This window comes from Bubalus kerabau, chromosome 11, assembly GCF_029407905.1.
Source record: "Bubalus kerabau isolate K-KA32 ecotype Philippines breed swamp buffalo chromosome 11, PCC_UOA_SB_1v2, whole genome shotgun sequence".
NCBI lineage: Eukaryota > Metazoa > Chordata > Mammalia > Artiodactyla > Bovidae > Bubalus > Bubalus kerabau.
In genome coordinates, this window is record NC_073634.1 from 14,709,678 (window position 1) to 14,727,575 (window position 17,898).

A 17,898-nucleotide genomic window follows, 5' to 3' on the forward strand; every position below is an offset into this window, starting at 1 on the left:
TTATAATTTTATCAATGTAAATTTCTTGAATTTGATAATTGTGTTGTAGTTAGGTATGAGAGGAAACAGTAGTCTTAAGAGTTTAATACATGCAACATATTCTCAAATGGTTTAGAAAAATAAATGTACAAATATACAGGTACATATACCGATGTACATATATGTACATATGTGTAGAAAGAGAAAATGATAAATGAGGCAAAAATGTTACAAATTGGTGAATTCTGTATATGGCTAAATAAGAGTTCTCTATTATTTGTACAATTTGAAAGTATTTCAAAATAGAAATTAAAAACTTATGAAGTAATGTAATGAATCTCTTAGAAGCAGATTTTACAGATTAACTGGTGAGAGTTTTATTGTGCTTGTGAATGACTGAGATTTTGAGCAGTTTATCAGTTCAGTTCAGTCGCTCAGTGGTGTCCAACTGTTTGCGACCCCATGGACTGCAGCACGCCAGGCTTCTCTGTCCATCACCAGCTCCCCGAGCTTGCTCAAGCTCATGTCCACTGAGTCAGTGATGCCATCCAATCATCTCATCCTCTGTCGTCCCCTCTCCTCCTGCCTTCAATCTTCCAGCATCAGGATCTTTTCCAGTGAGTCAGTTCTTCACATCAGGCAGCCAAAGTATTGGAGCTTCAGCTTCAGCGTCAGTCCTTCCAATGAATATTCAGGACTGATTTCCTTCAGGATTAACTGGTTTGATCTTGCTGAACAGTTGATAACTGGCTATGGCACCCCACTCCAGTACTCTTGCCTGGAAAATCCCATGGACGGAGGAGCCTGGTGGGCTGCAATCCATGGGGTTGCTAAGAGTCAGACACAACTTCACTTTCACTTTTATGCATTGGAGAAGGAAATGGCAACCCACTCCAGTGTTCTTGCTTGGAGAATCCCAGGGATGGGGGAGCCTGGTGGGCTGCCATCTATGGGGTTGCATAGAGTCGGACACAACTGAAGCGACTTAGCAGCAGCAGCAGCATAAACTCCTTTGGGGTTGTCACGGCTTTTCAGAGGCCACTCCTTGTGTTCTGCTGCCCCCTAGTGACATTTATGTTCATCAGCATTTTATTGTGCAAGTACAGTAAGTTGGGAATTTATAATAAATCACTGTAGTTATCATTTAAAAGAACTTTAGTAATTTTAATTAAGCAAAGTAACTTTTAAGGGGAGGTTGGGGAAGATACTACTGTGAGGCCGAATCTCATGATCTTTTTTTTTTTCTAATATTTTAAAAATTATATTTTTGTTTTTACAGTTCCTTTCTATTGTATCCTTAATCCCTCCTCTCTCCCACCTCTCTTTTTTGAAGATAGTATTGGTTCCTCATCTGACAGAGATATCTCTAGGATATAGTGAAGGACAGGGAAGCCTGGTGTGCTGCAGTCCATTGGGTCGCAAAGAGTCAGATGCGACTTAGCGATTGAATAGCAACATCTGACAGATATAGTAAAACTTCCTGTGTTTTCTTTTCTGTGACCACAGATATTAGTCAATAATATTATCTTAGTGTTTTACTTTATAGCCTTAAAATGTTTAGAATTCTGCTAGCCCGTAATCTCTCATTTGCAATTTGAAAGTACCAAAGATTTTGAAATCATTTGTTATTAAAAGCTATCTGAATTTATTTGGTGAGAAAACTTAATGTGAGTTGATATGAGATAGTCTTTCTTTATATTTACCACTTGTGTGAATATTCCTGCATTTTGCTGCAGAGTTACTGATGTGATTGATTAGGGAATGTTTCTTAAGACTTCACTGGGGATGTTATATATAAAGCACGCACTATAATTATTTTTTAAAATCTGCAAAAATCTGAATTATGGAACATTTCTGCTCCAAGGATTTTAGATTAGGGATTGTAGACTTGTATCTGATTTGCTTAGCTTTGACTCCCAGTCACTATGTATTAAGCATCACCAGTTTATACTACTTTCTTTTTTCTCTTTTTTTAATTAGTTGTATAATTTTTACATGCTATTTAAAAATTTTTATTGGAGTGTAGTTGACTTACAGTGTTGTGTTATCACATACTATTTTTATATACCATATTTTGTCACTCTTAATCTGATCTTTTTGTCTTAGGGTTGCAGTTAAATATGTTCCCTCATTACTTCCAGTCTTTTTTGTTGAAGTTTCTCGTGTCATTTAGTTTGGTTGGAGTTTCTTCTCTACCAGTTCAGAATGATTCAAACAATAATTTTTGGATTATTAGATTTTCAGAATGACTGCTCTGTAGACTGTATATTCAGAGGACAGTTTCATTGATCTTAAAAATTTGACTCATATGTTGTTTCCCTGAGTATTGACTTCTGGTGTTCAGTGTTGTCCAGTGGCTGCTGGGTTTTGTTTACTTGATTACTGACTGTTTATTTTTTCATTTGATGTCTTTTGGTTCTTCTTTTTCTAATCTACTTCTTATATGAAGTACTTTTCTGAGTACTTCATATTAAGTGTTATATGAAGTACTATTCTGAGTACTCCATATAAGTAGAGTTGTGCAGTATTTGTCTTTTTCGCTTAGGATAATGTCTTCAGGTTTCACTCATGTGGTAGTATGTGTTAGAATTTCCTTCTTTTTAAGGCTGAATAATATTCCATTGTATGTGTACCACATTTTGTTTACCCATTCGTCTGTTGATGAGCACTTGAGTTGCTTCCTGCTTTTGACTCTGGTGAATAATGCTGCTATGAACATAGATGTTTAAATATCTCTTTGAGTCCTGGCTTTCACTTTTTTGGAGTATGTACCCAGAAGTAGAATTGCTGGATTATATAGTAAATTATTTTTAATTTTTTGAGGGACCGCTAAAATGTTTTCTGTAGTAGATGTACCATTTTACATTGCCCGCTTTAACTTTCAAGGGACTTTTTTTTTTAAACTGAGTTTTAGGATTTTAAGCTGGCAGTTTATTTTTTGTTTTCAGCACTTTACTGTATCGTTCAGTTGTTGTTTGACATGTATTTCCTGTTAAACAGTTAGCTCTTAATGTTGTTCCTTTTATATTTTTTACCATGTTTTTGGTTTTCTGCAGTTTTACTATGAGGTATTGAGGTATAGTTTTCTTTGTGTTTATCCTGTTGGGGTTTGTAGAGCTTGAAACTGTGGACTGATGTCTTTCATTAGTTTTGGGAAACAGTTGACTATGATGTTTTCAATATTACTACCACCCCATTATAGAAAGAGTAGACCTCTTTCTGCAGAGTCACAAATTCAAAACTATTTCTTAGTAACCACTAAGATATTATTTACTTTTTTTACTCACATTTCTGTTGGAGAATATAGTGAAGTATCCAAGAGGCTATATGATATGTGAGGACTATCATTGTTTTAATGGGTAATGTAATATATGCTTGTATGTAGTTATATTTAAATTCTTATTCAACTTTAATTTTTAATGTGATAAATGTCAATAAAAATAACCACATATACAAAACTTTTTGGGAACCTTCATATTTTTTAAGAACTTGAAAATATCCTTAAGCCAAATAGTTTGAGAACCGCTGGGATACACATTTTAACTCTATCTCATATATTTCGTATAGTCTTACATATTTTATGGACTTCCCAGGTGGTGCAAGCGGTAAAGAATCCACCTTGAATCTCCATCTGGAGATTCAGGAGATGCATCCCAGGGTTGGGAAGAACCTTGGAGTAGGAAATGGCAACCCATTCCCATTTTTCTCGCCTGGAAAACTCTATAGGCAGAGGAGCCTGGTGGGCTACAGTCCATACGGTCACAAAGAGTTGACACGAATGAGCACACACATGTGTATGTGTTGCATTTTACATATTTTTATTTTCTTCTTTATGCCTTAATCTGAATATTTTCTATTAATTTATCTTCACTAATCTTCTCTTGCTGAAAAACCATTCTATTGGAACTCTTAATTTTAAAAATTACAGTTTTCGTTTCTGATTTTTCTCAGTTTTTAAATAACATAGATTTCAATGCTCTGGTGAATTTTCCATCTTTTCATCTGTTTTGTTCATCTTTTTCTTATCATATTACTCATAGACATTTTAAGTCCTTTTCTCATAATTTCCAATATCTAGATCATCTGGTTCTTGATTTTCAGTTTTATGGTCTTCGTTGGCATGCCTGGTAATTTTGGACTGAATGGGAATTAAAAAAGTCATGGAGGTTCTGAATAGCCTTCTCTTGCTTAAGGTTAAACTGTCTTCCCCTTACCGCTTTCTAAGGTGGATAGAATGGCTGCCAAGGTCCAGCCCCGGCTGATCCAGGGTATTCGAAGGAGAGACGGCTAGGCGACCTATTCAAATGTTAATTAGAGATAATAAAGAGTAATAGAATGAGGATAGCTCAGTAGGAAAATTCAGTGGAGAAAAGAAGCTGAGTGGCTTGGTTTACGCGGAAAATCAATATAACCCGTGACACCAGGTTAGCTCTGACCACGGAGGCCGCAGGCGCCCTCTCGAATAGCGGAAGGTGCCCCACCTTAGACACCTTCTCAAGTGGGTCTTAGAAGCCCAGGCAAATAAATGGTCGCAGAGGATATCCGCGCTCCAGATGGACACTCAGCTGGAAGTTAAAGGGAAGAATGACATGGGGAGACCAAGCGTTGGTGAGCAAGGCCCATAGCTTTATTTTCAACAGGGGCTTTTATACCCTAAGTTACACATAGAGGATAATAGGGGATGCAAAATCAGCAGTCTTTGATGCTTATCAAAAACCAGGGTTTCTTTCCTGCAAATTTATCGTATACAAATGGTTTAGGTGATTTACATCATCTTCTGGCCAGAGGCCTATTAACATTTTATGACTCTTGACAAGCACTTATCAACAAAGACTTATTTTCTCTAAGAGTAATTATTTTAAGGTTTGGCGCCATCTTCCGAAGATAAGATTATGTTCCTATAGGGTGGATGTGTAATGGGTTTACAAAGGAAAGAATTTACTACCTTAAGGGTCTAAAGTTACTAACACCAAGGCCACTACTTATTTTTTCTACATACCAACTATATTAATTAATGCACATTCAAGGATACAATTCAGGGGATGTGAAAACTTGGCAACAAACATTGGCTCATCAATGAAATCTTTTACTAGTTTTATTCTGACAGTTTCTAATTCTCTGAGAGGCTCTAAGCTATTTGAATATCTTAAGCTTCCCGTGCCTCTGGAGGCTGGGAGACTGTAAACAATCGTATGCATAGCTGTAGGTGTCCGGGTAAACTTGTCAGGCGAGTTAGAGAGCCATCTGAGGGGTTTGGATTTAAACACTCCTAATTGCCCAGGAACTTTATTAATTGGAGCTGTAAGTTAACTCTTTGACAGAGAGAGCGAGATGGTGGTGGGGGACAGCCCCCAGTAAAGTCAGAGGTGAGAGCACAAAGCAATAAAGTAGGCAGACTCTGGTTTTTGGGGGGTAGATGCTCGAGAATATCCGGGGGCACTCCCGAGGCTCGATCCCGCCTTTGCGTATGCCGAGCCTCCTTCCTCATGACCTTTGTCACGAGTGGAATGTCTCTCGCCGGCTCCCGGCAAATGGCAGTGATCTCAATCCAGTCAGGGACAGAACTGTGGCTATCTCTGGTTCAGGACTGCCTTTTGATATAAGTAAGTGTAAGTGAAGTCGCTCAGTCGTGTCCGACTCTTTGCGACCCCATGGACTGTAGCCTACGAGGCTCCTCTGTCCATGGGATTTTCCAGGCAATAGTACTGGAGTGGATTGCCATTTCCTTCTGCAGTGGATCTTCCCGACCCAGGGGTTGAACCTGGGTCTCCCGCATTGTAGACAGACGCTTTACCATCTGAGCCACCAGTCTTTCACATATTCTAAAGAGCCTTGAAGTGATGATTAAGTTCCCTTTCCTCAGATGGCGTGAGGTTGAACATTTTTTCTTGTGTTTATTAGCCATCTGTATGTCTTCTTTGGAGAAATGTCTGTTTGGAACTTCACCTCTTAAGTCTCTAATTTATGTCCCTTCAGTGCCACAAAACTGTCATAAGCTAATTTCTCTACCTCTTCTACTTGATTCCTTTAATGGAAACAGCCTCTTGTTTGCAGATTTGGCAAATATCTTGGGAAAAAGTGAATAAAGAATGTTGGTACACCCCTTCCCATTCTTCCCCTGGTCTCCAGCATTTTGTTCCCTTAATTTCTGATTGTCTAGCAGCTCTGTAAGTCAGCCAAGAAAGAACATCACAAATATGGTATGCAGAAAGCCTGAACAGGTGTTAGTTCAGATTGGAGCAGGGGAAATGGGGTCATCAAGACAGAGTTTTCCAGAAAAGGGGGGGGGGGGTTCCAGTATGAAAGGGATGGTAATCTTAGTATACAACCTGGCTTAACAATAAAGAATATTTATATAAACTAATACAAATATTGTTTATTGCCTTTCAAAGACAAAGTATTGGTAAACCATAAAAGCTGCTTTTGATTCTGGTACAGAATATCTATGTTATCAACTCAGTGTATAATTCATTTCATCAATTGGAAGAAGGTGAGGAAAAGAAACCAAAAGAAAGTAATGGAGAGCTAATGCCTCACTTTGCACAGGTAGGGGGTTGAGATAATCTATAGATAATAATGTAAGAATTAAAAGCTTAAGTACATTATTAAGAAATAAAAGCACAATATTAAGCATAGTATATTAATTACAAAAATCTTTAGAAAAACTAACAGTGGTATATGTATATTGAGGAGGGGAGTGTTATGATATGATGAGGTAAATCTGCTCTGATTACAACAGGAAGTAGTCAGTATCTAAGCTGATAAAGGAGCTTCCCGGGTGGCTCAGTGATAAAAGACTCCACCTACCAATGCAGGAGGCTGCAGGAGTCGTGGGTGTGATCCCTGCATTGGGAAGACCTACTGGAGGAGGAAATGGCAACCCACTCCAATATTCTTGCCTGGAAAAGTCCATGGACAGAGGAACCTGGTGGGCTATAGTCCGTGGGGTCACAGAATCAGACATGACTGAGTGACTGAGCACAAACTGATACAAAGAAAGTAGTCTTATCATATTTTTTTTACAGATATGGGTTTACCTCCATAAAATTAAAATCAGAAATTTTAAAAAGCTCAAAGTAATTTCCTCTGGAATATTAGAATGGAAGTCCAAGAAGCCTAAAGATCCTTAAGCAGGATAAACACAGCAACAAAACTATACCAAGACACCATCAAAAGAATCACAATAGCTCAAAAGATGAGAAGAGGAAAATGAAAGTATACTCAGTTAATTACAAAGAAGAAGAGGGAATTATTTATATTAATATAATTACCTATTTGACTAGGTTTAAATTTATTATCTTGCTATTATTCATTGTCCCATCTGTCCCCCTTTTTTCTCTTTTTTTACTCTCCTTAACTAACTTAGATTAACTGAATACATTTTAGGATTCCAATTTTCTCCAGTATTGTCTTATTCAGTATACCTTTTTATTTTATTTATATGTTTTCATTATTCCTTTAGGGTTTATAATATGCATTTTTACTATTTGCTACTGCCTGAATGTTTTGTATCTCTTTAAAATTCATATGTTGTTATCTTAACCTCCCCTTCAATGTGATGATATTAGGAGGGGAGGTGTTTGGGAGTTAATTAATTCATGAGGAAGTGGTGAGAATGAAATTCTCTTGAATGGGATTTGTACCCTTGTAAGAACAGACATGAAAGCTCTCTCTGTTCTCTGTGCAATGTGAGGATACAGTGAGAAGATGGTTGTCTGGTAGACCAGGAACCTGGCTCTCATCAAACATTGGATTTACCAGCACCTTGATCTTAGGTCTCAGTCTCCTAAATTGTGAGAAGTAATCTTTTATTAAGCCATTCAGTCTATGTAATTTGTTATAGTAGCCTGAACTGATTTAGACAACAATCTACTTTCACATGATATCATGGCAGTTCATGTATAACACAAACTTGTAATAGTATACTTTCATTTCCACCATTGGCCTTTGAGTTATAGTTAACATGTAATTTACTTCTACATATCTTACAAATTCCACAATTCATTGCTATAATTTTTGGTTTAAAACCTTCATTTATCTTTTAGGGACTTCTCTGGTCATCCAGTGGCTAAGACTCTGCTTTCCCAATGCAGGGGGCCTCCATTTGATCCCTGGCTAGAGAACTAGGGAGTTCACATGCCACAGCTAAAAGTTTCCATGCCTCAACTAAAAAGATCCCACATGCTGCAATTAAAATCCAGTGTGGCCAAATAAATAAAAGACAAAACCATTCAGTTATCTTTTAAGTAAGTTTAAAAAGTTATAAAAATCTGTATATTTATTGTTACTGTGAGCTTTATTCCTTTGTATGGACCCATATTTTGATGTGATTTTGTTTTCTTTTCACCCGAAGAACTAAACTTTAATGTTTCTTGTAGTGCAGGCATATTGGTTGGAGAAGGCAATGGCACCCCACTCCAGTACTCCTGCCTGGAAAATCCCATGGATGGAGGAGCCTGGTAGGCTGCAGTCCATGGGGTCGCTGAGAGTTGGGCACGACTGAGCGACTTCACTTTCACTTTTCACTTTCCTGCATTGGAGAAGGAAATGGCAACCCACTCCAGTGTTCTTGCCTGGAGAATCCCAGGGATGGGGGAGCCTGGTGGGCTGCCGTCTATGGGGTCGCACAGAGTCGGACACGACTGAAGTGACTTAGCAGCAGCAGCAGCAGGCACATTGGTAACAACATCTCTAAGATTTTGTCTGAAAAAATCTTTATTTTTCCTTAGATTTTGGAGAATATGTTTGCTGGATATAGAATTCTAGGTCTGTAGTTTTTCCTTCAACACTTTAAGGATATCTTTCCATTGTCTTCTTGCTTGCATAATTTGGATGACAAATCTGCAGTCTTTTTTCTGTTCCTTTCTTTGTGTTTTTTTTTTTCCCCCCTCCTCTGTATCCTTTAAGCTATTTTTTCTTCTCCTTTTTGTTTTTTAAACTGATTTTCACCAACTCCAAGAAACCCTTTTCTGATTAATCCAGTTCCACACCAAACATTATGTTGCTATAATGCTGTACAGATTTAGGTATATAGCCTTAAGAGTACAGATTTAAACATTATATTAATTTCTGTACAGATTTATAGTTTATAATTACCTTCAATTGTATTTCCTTGTGCTTTTCTTTACTAATTAAAGTATGTGCTTCCACAAAGAATATGTGCTTCTTGTCTCCTTTTTAGTAAATTCTCAATAAATGCTTATTAAATGAGCCTATGATGTAAAATGTCTAAACCACCTGGTAGAGCCAGTTTCTATTTAACTTGCTGTGGTCATTTCATTTTATTATTTTCCTATTTTATTTCTTTGTAGTCAAATTTCTCCTTCCTTTTAAAGTTTATTTCTTCTAGTTTAGTATATCATGAACATTATTAAAAAATTGCTCCCATTTCCCTCATTAAGTAAACAATCAAGTTACTCCTTAGATTGGACAACCAGAGTATTATAGTGATATTCCATAGTTTTTGGAGGGTGACCTAAACATAATCCTATGGAGAAATAGTTTACTGGTAAGCAGCATTTGTTTTTTCAGTGATTTTTGAGGCCATATTAGATTGTCATTTTGTTGACTGCAGAATTGATCTCTGTAGGGTATCTGATTCTTCAAAGAAGTTATATGATCTAGACCAGATTGATTGATAATATATAATTGATAATAGATGAGTAATGAAAATATGCACTAGATCTCAGGTAGATATCTAATGAATTATATAACAAACTTTAATCATAGGATCATTTCTGAAAGAAAGGCAGTTTACTTTTTCCATAGTTGCCCATTGTACATCTCTTAAATTGAACTAATAATGTGACATTAATGACCTCTCTTCAGAAAAATTTCTCTAAACATATTAAATTAGTCCATCTCCAATCTTTATGTAAGTTTCCTTGTTAGTCATTCTGTTAAACTTTATTTTGTATTGGAACCATTTTCCCATGTAAGTCCATATAGATCAAGGTAGTTTCAGATTTTCTTTTAATCTTTCAGGGTATTAAAAAGAACATCATTTTAGTATCATTTATGTAGTTGAACAGCATATTTTATTTCTTGGTCTAGATATAAAGTAAATGTATTCACTAGAGCAGGTACTAAGATGACTCCATGTAGAGATAGTTAATGACTGAAGTAAAATCTTAATCAAAGACCATGACTAGCATATAAACTAACCCTCTCTTGAACATAAAGTATATAGCAAGGCTGACTGTGATATGCCAGGGCAGTGTTTGGGGATTATGATCCAGATCATTGGTTCTGGATGCTAACATTTGAGAATGATTTCTTGATGGAGCATTTGTGACCTTGGAATTATGAGTTGTCTTAGAATTTCTTTTCAAGGGAAGGAAGCATATGAATGGGAGGGTAAGCAAATATTTTGTTAATAATTTGCTATAAAGATGGTTTATTACAGTTTAATATTAAACAGCTCCGGAGGCCTAAAATTTATCTTGCTTGGTTCTAACTGGTGTTTCTTTCTGACACATGTTGTGAATCAACTGTCCTTCCAACTTGAAAGAGCAGAGAGCTTGCTGACGCAACTCTTTTGTTCTGGGGAATTATTTCCACTGTGCCTTCAAAAGCAAGGGACATTAAAAGCTTTGACTCATAGCAAGTTCTCTCCAAGTTGGTCACAGTTGGAGGGTTGAATGCGGGCTAAAGGAAATGGGTTGATGATTTCTTCTATATCCTGGACTTAAAAAAAAAATTGAACATTTACTTTTTTGAGCTCTCTATTTAACCTTATGTGATTAACAATCCTTTCTGCCCTCTTAAAATGGAATCAGAAATGTCACATGTTGGTGTTTTCCAGAGTTCTCCTTTCTTAGATCCTAGAGTTGCTTGGGTTTCTGCCCTTCCCCATAGTTGAATTACTTTTGTGAAAATATTCATATACCTACTTAACTAAGCAAAACATGAAAAGAGAAGATTCAATGACAAAATCGTGTCTCAAAAGATCTCAGACAAGAAAAAGGATAATGATTATAACAGGTAATAAGTAGTAGATTCAGAATATCAACTGAATGACTATAGCAATATGTTAAAACAAAGATTTTATGTGACTTTAAGCTCAGTGTACATCATGATATACCTGCCAGAAACACTCAAGCATTATTTTTAGGCTGTTTTAATAGAGGCTGAGTAACAAGTTAAAGGCACTGAGTTTTATTTTCCTAGTTTGACTATGTTTGATTTGAAAATTGTATTTGAAGTGTGCTTTCTGTGTGTCATGTACTGTTTTGAATGTTTTACTTATGCCATTTAATCTTTACATAACAACTGTATGAAGTGGTTGCTATTTTTATCTGCGTTTTATAGATGTGGAAACTGAAATAAAGGGAAGTTTAATAACTTTCCCAAGGTCACACAATTAATAACCAAGACTTGACTTCAGGAAGTTTGGCTTTGAAGCCTGTGCTCTTGACTGCTGCACTATAAATGCTGTCTGTATTGTTGCCTTTTAAGAATGTTGACTTCTAGAATGTGTCCAGAGGGTGAAAGTCTGAATTGAAAGGCCTTATGTAGAATAGTTGATTCATTTGGATTCTTGAGTTTGGAGAAGGGAAGGGAGTGACCAAGGACTCATTTTTGGTGGTCCTTAGAGTGTAAAAATAAGATAAATGATGAAAATACAGGAAGGCAAATTTTATTTTTTACAGGAACTTTGCAATAGCTATTGAAATGAGATTGGTTACCTTGTAATGAGCTTCCCTTGACTAGAGATGATCCTCTGGAGGACAATATGGCAACCTACTCCACTGTTCTTGCCTGGAGAATCCCATGGACAGAGGAGCGTGGTGGGCTATTGTCCATAGGGTTGCAGAGAGTTGGACATGACTGAAACAACTTAGCACACATGCATACATGTGATAGAGACATTTAGAAAAAACTGAACTTTTGTCTGTGAATTAAGGCCAGTCATTTCTGAGGTTCTTTTTTTCTGTACATTTCTATGTATCTCTATTAAATAGGGATCTTTCAAATGGGCTAGTGTACGCTGTCCTTAAGCAAATGCTTCTATTAAAAAAAGGCACAATATTGATTCCTGATGGAAACATGGTGTGAGAGCCTGGATATGTTCTCATTTATTTTTGTCTAAAACATGAAGGTTTGTTGCAGATAGTTTTATGATGTTGGTAGGAAGTTCTTTGCGCATCTGTTAGTGGTATAAGAAACAACAGAAAATGGCCTACTTTTCCAGTTCACAGATCAAGTTACTTAAACTGAGTAATAGATCAGAGGTTCCATCATAGTAACCGTTGAGGCTCCCTTCTTCCCCACCATATAAAGGATTATGAAAGAAGGTTAATTGGTGGGGTTCATAGTTGTGATGGAAGGGCTCTGGGAAACTGCTATGTCAATTTGCAAATTAAAAATTTCAGGGTACCAAGTATATCGATTTAAGTGTATTTTGAGGTGATGATCAATAATGAGATGGTTAGAATATAGAAGAGACTAAATTTTAGCAATTCTGGAATTCTGTGGTGGTCCAGTGATTAGGATTCCATGCTCCATTGCAGGGGGCATGGATTCTATCCTTGGTTGGGAAACTAAGATTCCACAAGCTGAGCAGTACAGGCAAAAAAAAGAAAAAAAAAAAAAAAAAATCAATCCGAGGTGATTGCTTCTTGGGTTTGTAGGGATAGATTGTGGGAAGAAATTCTTGTTCTTTTTTTTTTACATAATATTTTGAAATAACTGTTAAAAACGAGGCCCCCAGTTACTCTGAAGTGTTTGTCCTTGTTTGTTTTTTATTTCAATTAATATTTTATTGAGCATCTGCTATCAGATCAGATCAGTCGCTCAGTCGTGTCCAACTCTTTGCGACCCCATGAATCGCAGCACGCCAGGCCTCCCTGTCCATCACCAACTCCCGGAGTTCACTGAGACTCACATCCATCGAGTCAGTGATGCCATCCAGCCATCTCATCCTCTGTCGTCCCCTTCTCCTCCACCCCCAATCCCTCCCAGGATCAGAGTCTTTTCCAGTGAGTCATCTCTTCGCATGAGGTGGCCAAAGTACTGGAGTTTCAGCTTTAGCATCAGTCCTTCCAAAGAAATCCCAGGGCTGATCTCCTTCAGAATGGACTGGTTGGATCTCCTTGCAGTCCAAGGGACTCGCAAGAGTCTTCTCCAACACCACAGTTCAAAAGCATCAATTCTTCGGCGCTCAGCCTTCTTCACAGTTCAACTCTCACATCCATACATGACCACAGGAAAAACCATAGGCCTTGACTAGACGAACCTTTGTTGGCAAAGTAATGTCTCCATTTTTGAATACACTATCTAGGTTGGTCATAACTTTCCTTCCAAGGAGCAAGCGTCTTTTAATTTCATGGCTGCAGTCACCATCTGTAGTGATTTTGGAGCCCAGAAAAATAAAGTCTGACACTGTTTCCCCATCTATTTCCCATGAAGTGATGGGACCGGATGCCATGATCTTCGTTTTCTGAATGTTGAGCTTTAAGCCAACTTTTTCACTCCACTTTCACTTTCATCAAGAGGCTTTTGAGTTCCTCTTCACTTTCTGCCATAAGGGTGGTGTCATCTGCATATCTGAGGTTATTGGTATTTCTCCCGGCAATCTTGATTCCAGCTTGTGTTTCTTCCAGTCCAGCGTTTCTCATGATGTACTCTGCATATAAGTTAAATAAACAGGGTGACAATATACAGCCTTGATGAACTCCTTTTCCTATTTGGAACCAGTCTGTTGTTCCATGTCCAGTTCTAACTGTTGCTTCCTGACTTGCATACAAATTTCTCAAGAGGCAGATCAGGTGGTCTGGTATTCCCATCTCTTTCAGAATTTTCCACAGTTTATTGTGATCCACACAGTCAAAGGCTTTGGCGTGGCCAATAAAGTAGAAATAGATGTTTTTCTGGAACTCTCTTGCTTTTTCCATGATCCAGCGGATGTTGGCAATTTGATCTCTGGTTCCTCTGCCTTTTCTAAAACCAGCTTGAACATCAGAAAGTTCACGGTTCACATATTGCTGAAGCCTGGCTTGGAGAATTTTGAGCATTACTTTACTAGCGTGTGAGATGAGTGCAATTGTGCGGTAGTTTGAGCATTCTTTGGCATTGCCTTTCTTTGGGATTGGAATGAAAACTGACCTTTTCCAGTCCTGTGGCCACTGCTGAGTTTTCCAAATTTGCTGGCATATTGAGGGCAGCACTTTCACAGCATCATCTTTCAGGATTTGGAATTGTTCAACTGGAATTCCATCACCTCCACTAGCTTTGTTCATAGTGATGCCTTCTAAGGCCCACTTGACTTCACATTCCAGGATGTCTGGCTCTAGGTCAGTGATCACACCATTGTGATTATCTGGGTCGTGAAGATCTTTTTTGTACAGTTCTTCTGTGTATTCTTGCCATCTCTTCTTAATATCTTCTGCTTCTGTTAGGTCCATACCATTTCTGTCCTTTATTGAGCTCATCTTTGCATGAAATGTTCCTTTGGTATTTCTGATTTTCTTGAAAAGATCCCTAGTCTTTCCCATTCTGTTGTTTTCCTCTATTTCTTTGCATTGATGGCTGAAGAAGGCTTTCTTATCTCTTCTTGCTATTCTTTGGAACTCTGCATTCAGATGTTTATATCTTTCCTTTTCTCCTTTGCTTTTTGCTTCTCTTCTTTTCACAGCTATTTGTAAGGCCTCCCCAGACAGCCATTTTGCTTTTTTGCATTTCTTTTCTATGGGAATGGTCTTGATCCCTGTCCCCTGTACAATGTCATGAACCTCATTCCATAGTTCATCAGGCACTCTATCTATCAGATCTAGGCCCTTAAATCTATTTCTCACTTCCACTGTATAATCGTAAGGGATTTGATTTAGGTCATACCTGAATGATCTAGTGGTTTTCCCTACTTTCTTCAATTTAAGTCTGAATTTGGCAATAAGGAGTTCATGGTCTGAGCCACAGTCAGCTCCTGGTCTTGTTTTTGCTGACTGTATAGAGCTTCTCCATCTGATTTCGGTGTTGACCATCTGGTGATGTCCATGTATAGAGTCTTCTCTTGTGTTGTTGGAGGAGGGTGTTTGTTATGACCAGTGCATTTTCTTGGCAAAACTCTATTAGTCTTTGCCCTGCTTCATTCCCTATTCCAAGGCCAAATTTGCCTGTCACTCCAGGTGTTTCTTGACTTCCTACTTTAGCATTCCAGTCCCCTATAATGAAAAGGACATCTTTTTTGGGTGTTAGTTCTAAAAGGTCTTGTAGGTCTTCATAGAACCGTTCAACTTCAGCTTCTTCAGCGTTACTGGTTGGGGCATAGACTTGGATTACTGTGGTATTGAATGGTTTGCCTTGGAAACGAACAGAGATCATTCTGTCATTTTTGAGATTGCATCCAAGTACTGCATTTCAGACTCTTTTGTTGACCATGATGGCCACTCCATTTCTTCTGGGGGATTCCTGCCTGCAGTAGTAGATATAGTGGTCATCTGAGTTAAATTCACCCATTCCAGTCCATTTCAGTTTGCTGATTCCTAGAATGTCAACATTCACTCTTGCCATCTCTTGTTTGACCACTTCCAATTTGCCTTGATTCACGGACCTGACATTCCAGGTTCCTATGCAATATTGCTCTTTATAGCATCGGACCTTGCTTCTATCACCAGTCACATCCACAGCTGGGTATTCTTTTTGCTTTGGCTCCATCCCTTCATTCTTTCTGGAGTTATTTCTCCACTGATCTCCAGTAGCATATTGGGTACTTACTGACCTGGGGAGTTTCTCTTTCAGTATCCTATCATTTTGCCTTTTCATACTGTTCATGGGGTTCTCAAGGCAAGAATACTGAAGTGGTTTGCCATTCCCTTCTCCAGTGGACCACATTCTGTCAGATCTCTCCACCATGACCCGCCCGTTTTGGGTTGCCCCATGGGCATGGCTTAGTTTCATTGAGTTAGACAAGGCTGTGGTCCTAGTGTGATTAGATTGACTAGTTTTCTGTGAGTATGGTTTCAGTGTGTTTGCCCTCTGATGCCCTCTTGCAACACCTACCATCTACTTGGGTTTCTCTTATCTTGGGCGTGGGGTATCTCTTCACGGCTGCTCCAGCAAAGCGCAGCCATTGCTCCTTATCTTGGACCAGGGGTATCTCCTCACCGCCGCCCTTCCAGGTACTATTGTAGACTTCTAAAAATACACCTCCTTTTTTCAATTATGTAAAAGCAATTATTGTAAAAGTAATGCATGGAGACTTCTCTAGTGGTTCAGTGGTTAAGAATCTGTCTGACAGTGCAGGGGACACAAATTCAATCCCTGGTCCAGGAACTAAGATTCCATATACCCTGGGGCAACTAATCCCGTGAGTCACGACTACTGAAGCCTGTGCGCCTAGAGCCTGTGCTCTGCAACAAGAGAAGTCACTATGCTAAGAAGCCTGCACACCACAACCCAAGTGTAGTTCCTGCTCACTGCAACCGGAGAAGGCCCGTATGGCATCCAAGACCCAGCACAGCCAAAAAAAATTTTTAAAAGCAATACATGTTTTAGAAAATAAAAAATGTAGAAAAGTAGAAAGAAGAAAGTCACATTTGCCTTATTCAGACACTGCCATTTGTATTATTTTGGTGATTTTCTCTTCTCCCCTTTCCATCTTGTCCTCATCTTCCTGTGTCCCCTTTTCCTTTTCTTCCTTCTCATCCTTTTTCTTTTATCTTTTTCTTGATATAGTTGTAGCAGCCTGGGAAAGGGTAAATATTTTTGTTTCCTGGCAATGTCAGAAAGATTGCTTCATGTGTGAAATGATGATAATAACAGTGGGATTATTTTTTTTAAAAGATTTATTTATTTACTTTTGTAACATATAATAATATATGTTACTATAATTTTGAGCTGGATTTATCATTTAATGTTCTGGGTGATATTGGTGTAATAAGATTTCCTAGACTCAATTGCTGGGTGGTTGAATGACTGGCTTCTAGTTTTCTTTATGAGTTGGTACTGTAAGTGACTTTTTTCACTCACATTCTTGAGCCATCATTACAAACTTAGACATATACCTCAGACTTTTTTCACAACCACAATTAGGCATAAATCAATTTAGCTGTTCCATAAGATGTATGGTAGGATTTCTCTTCATACTACTATGATAACCATTTAATCAGACACTTTATCCAGGTCAAAATAGAGTAGTGAAAAATTGCTAAATAGCAGGACGTTTAGTATTGCTCTGTTCAGCTTTCTGTGATTGTACATTATAGTGTCTGTTCTGGGTATGAGACTGATGTTTATCATTATGATACAGAATTCTTGACTACTTTTATGTTCTACCAGATACAAATCTTTAACAGACTCTATCCTCCCCTCCTCCTTCAAAAAAGAAAGACTTTCCCAGCAGATTTTTCTCTCCTTTGAGAGTTAGCTTTGTAATTTGGAGCATATAACCATGATGTTTGGGAGCTATCTAACTATTTCCACTGTTGCAATCTGGTTGTCCATGGTTTAATCATCAGTAGTTAAGAAAGCAAGCAAAAAAAAAAAAAGTGGCTCCAGGCTGCAGATTACCGTAAAAAATTTCCACTTGGAAGCAATTGTTTTCTAAAAGCCCTTAGGGACTGCTGTCACCCTCCGCCTCTACTGGCAACTAGGTCTAGAAACACCGGTTCCCTTCAGAGCCAGGTTTTGTTGCAATTTAATCATCTTCCTTCTCCTAGCTTCCAGAGAAAGTTTGAGGAAAGCTAGGGAAATAAATTCAGAGAAGGCGATGGCACCCCACTCCAGTACTTTTGCCTAGAAAATCCCATGGACGGAGGAGCCTGGTGGGCTGCAGCGCATGGGGTTGCGAAGAGTCGGACATGACAGAGCGACTTCACTTTGGCTTTTCACTTTCATGCATTGGAGAAGGAAATGGCAACCCACTCCAGTGTTCTTGCCTGGAGAATCCCAGGGAGGGGGAGCCTGGTGGGCTGCCGTCTG

The 17,898-nt window shown here is 38.3% G+C and overlaps 1 protein-coding gene across 4 annotated transcripts in view; it reads left to right on the forward strand.

Moving 5' to 3' along the window:
* Positions 1-17,898, forward strand: part of EXOC6B (exocyst complex component 6B) — a 721,589-nt gene that overhangs the window by 59,389 nt on the left and 644,302 nt on the right. The gene's annotated exons all lie outside the window — the stretch shown is intronic.